The sequence below is a fragment of the Lynx rufus genome, unplaced genomic scaffold (genome assembly GCF_022079265.1).
Source record: "Lynx rufus isolate CCGP_SWC_20201006 ecotype Redwood Valley unplaced genomic scaffold, mLynRuf1.p SCAF_15, whole genome shotgun sequence".
Lineage (NCBI taxonomy): Eukaryota > Metazoa > Chordata > Mammalia > Carnivora > Felidae > Lynx > Lynx rufus.
This window is the reverse complement of record NW_025814829.1, coordinates 2,341,040-2,344,930: the sequence shown is the minus strand read 5'-3', so window position 1 is coordinate 2,344,930 and position 3,891 is coordinate 2,341,040.

Here is a 3,891-nt window from a genome sequence, read left to right as displayed (position 1 = left end):
ATTTGACACTATTGATCATTCCCTTCTTGAAAGTCTCTCCTTTGACTGCCATGACAGAATTTTCTCTCTCTGGGTTTTCTCCTCAGATTCCTCAGTATCTCTTAGTTTCCTCAGCTGGGTCCTCTTATCCTTCCATCCTATGAATGTTGGTGGTATCCAGGGTTCTGTGCTTGGTCAGCTTTTTCCTCACTTTATACTCAGCCATTGTCATAGCTTCAACTAACATCGATATAATGATGTCTCTTCTATCTAAATATCTAGCCCACATTGTCTTATTTCCAGGCCAATGCAACCAACTGCCTCTTGGAAATCATGACATCCCTTGCGAGCACAGTTGACGCTTGAATGATGTTGGTGTTGGGGGTGCTGACGCCCACACAGTCGAAAATTTGGATATAACCTTTGACTCCCCCAAAACGTAGCTACTAACAGCCTATGGTTGACCAGAAATACATTTTCAGTACTGCACTGTACTTGAAAAAAACTGCCTATAAGTGGACCCATGCAGCTCAAATCCATGTTGCTCAAGGGTCAGCTGTATCTTACGATAGATACATCCCAAATAGAGCACAACTCTGTCTTTATCCTTAAACATGCTCTTTTTCCTAAGATCCCTTTTCACTGGATCATATCAGTCACTCAAAACAAATCCGGTGAGTCATCTTGGAAACTCTCTTCTCTTTCTCTCTATAAACCCAATCAGTCACCCAGTCTAGCAAATTCTACTCAACATTTTTTCCATCCAATTACTTTCTCCGTCCTCACTGAAACTCTCTCAGCTCAGGCTCTCATCATTTCCTGAATTTCTTACCTCTCATCCTGCACTCCTCTTGGTTAGAGTAGTTGTTCTAAAAACACCAACCTCATCACCCTGATTTGTTCCTTAAACACCCTCAAGTGTTAGTATTTTCAAGGTAAATTCCGGGTGGTGCCTGGGTGGCTCAGTCAGTATAGCTTCCAATTCTTTGGCTCAGGTCATGGTCTCATGGTTTGTGAGTTCCAGCCCTGAATGGGGCTCTGCTTTGACAGAGAGGAGCCTGCTTGGGATTCTCTTCTTCCCTCTCTCTCTGCTCCTCCCCCACTCGTGTGTACAAGCTCTCTCTCTCAAAATAAATAAATAAACTTAAAAAAACATGTAAAGCCCCCAATCCTCAATATATCATGCAAGGCTTTCCATGACATGGCCCTGTTTCCTTCTCTAACTGTCTATCTTGGTCCACTATACTCTTGCAATGTTTTTAAAAGTCTCTCAATTAACATTAACTTCTCATGCTGTTTCGTAAATAAGCATTTTTTTTTCTCCCACTGTCCTCCGTGCTCAGAATTACTTTCTTCAAGCATTATATCATATCGTTAGCCGATGAGAGACTATACCATTTCTTGGGCTCTACTTCCAAAGACATCTCATTTTAGAGTAATCTCTGGCCCTCTACCAGGCAGAAATGAGCACAGAATCCTTGTGTCTCCCTGCTCTCCTCTGCTTCCCTCCGTGCAGACTTCTTTTCTGTCATAAACCATTTGACTTTACTCATTTATGGTGAACTATCTCTATCAATATAGTAGGTACAACAATTGTTCCTTAAAGATGTCCCTGGAGCCCATGCCTGTGTCCCATTACGTGACCCTGGGGAATCAAGGGTGCGGACGGAATTAAGGTTGTTAGTCCGCCGATCTTAAAATAAGGAGATTAGTAGCTTGGATTATGCAAGTGGACCCAATGCAATCACAAGGGTTCCTAAAAGGAGACGATGGGAGAAGAAAACTTGGAGGAGAGAATGTGATGGCAGAGAGAAGGATGGAGTGGGGCAAAAGGTAAGACCTAAGGGCACATTGCTGGCTTGTGAAGGAAGGGGCCACGCCCCAACAGATGCAGTCAGCCTCCAGAATCTGGAAAAGGCAAGGAAACCGATTCTCCCCTAGAGCCTCCAGAGGGAACACGGCCCCACCCTCACCTCGGTTTTCCCCTGCTGGGAACCATTTCATTCGTCTGATCTCCAGAGCTCTGGAATAACTTTGTGTTGTCTGAAGCCACTGAGTTTGTGGTCATTGGTTCCGAGCGGCAATGGAAAAAGATCACGGGCAGTGCGATGCAAGCTCTTTGAAGGTGGCTCCTTTGTGTCTGGTGCCTGGCACACAATTAATATTTAATATTTCTATATTGAGCAGCTAAGCCTGAACCACGGTTACTGAGGGAATTCCAAGAGTTGCTTTCCATCTGTGCCTCTGCAAAGCTTTGATGCAGAAAACTCCAATTATGTTACAACTAGTTATAACATAATGGAGCTGTACGGTGTCCTCGGAAGGTCTGCCTTTGCCCTGTAGGAAATGGGGGGAAATGGAAGGTTAACAACGAAGGCAGAACAGCCTGGTGTGGAGACACAGCCTGAGATGCAATCGTCCCTCAGGTTATAGGTCTCAACTCTGTTTCAGGAGGTAAGACACACGCGTACGAAAAGCAAACGAGCACAGGAGCGCACAGACAGTGCAGGACGATTTAATCCTGAGGTGGTCACAGCAGATATGAGAGGGCACGTGGGATATGAAGGGGGCTGTCCCAGCCTCACTGGGGCCACGCGTGGAAAGGGAGGGAAGAGTATTGTGCTGGAGACACGCAGACCTGTGGGTACGGACGTACTCATGAACGGTGTGGCGGATGGATGTTCATGGAAAAGGAAAGCCAGACGTACATCCCACGGATGTGCCTCCGGAAGAGGAAACAGTGGGGCGCCTGGGTGGCTCAGTCGGTTCGGCTGCTGACTCTTGGTTTGGGCTCAGGTCATGATCTCGCGGTCCGTGAGTTTGAGTCCCCCATCGGGCTCCATGCTGCCTGCGCGGAGCCTGCTTGGGATTCTCTCTCTCCCTCTCTGTTTTTCTCTCTGCTCTTCCCCTGCGCATCACCCCCCCCCCCAATAAATAAATAAAGCTTTAAAAAAAAAGAAAAGGAAAAGGAAAGGAAAGCAGGCTGGAACTTCCTGAATTAAGTCATTGCAGACACCCTGCTTGTTTATGGTTGTGTCTAAATTTTGTATCAGGTGTGAACCTGGAGAGAAGTACCTGCAGGCGTTCTCCCTTTGGTGTCTCCCCTTCACCCCGACGGTTCTCTCAAAGGGCGACAGGGTTCCTCATTTTTCCTCCAAAGGGCCACCTTATCAGTCTGCAGACTGCTGGCCTTCTGCGGAGCATCTGATAGGGGACACGCACGCCTCCTCCGTTCCAGCCGCCACACCAGGGCTCGGCAGGCCGCTGGAGCTTAGCGTCCTCTCCCCAACCCCGCTGCCGGCACACCTCGGGTGGCCTTGCGGGTGCTGGGCAGTGCGGGCGTCTCTCTCGCTATTGGCATCTCCAAAGCGGAGTGAAGGAAAGAGGGATCCCCTGCGGGACTGAGGCAGGTGGAGAAGCAAGGCGGAGCCGTCTCCTCCCCTGCGCAGGCGGCTGCCCCTTCTGCGGGATGACCGAGGACCGGCCCTGGCGCCAAGTCCTGCAGGGTCCGAGGTGGCAAGCCGCTGCCTCTGCTACATCTGGGGACGCAAAAGAGAGGTGCTCTGCACGGTGGCCCCGCTGGTAGGAGCCAAGGATTTAGGAGTGGTTTTCATAAATGAGATATCTGTCATGGGCGGGGTAAAGCAGGGACAAGTGGCTGGAGCCCTTTAATTCTGGCCCAAGGAACTGCCTGGAAGGTTAGCAGGACCTGGGGAGAGTCCCTGAGTGGTGGGGCAGGGTGTGGGGGCTTCGGGGGACTTTGCCTCGTCCCCAGGGTGCAGTCCAGGGCCCTTGGGGCGGGCCCTGCCACAACCTCTCAGCTGCTGTAGGAGAAAGAAGGTGACCCCAATACACCTGTCGGGACCTAGAAAACCCAGAGCCATATGACCACTGTTACAGTTGAGTAAAGTC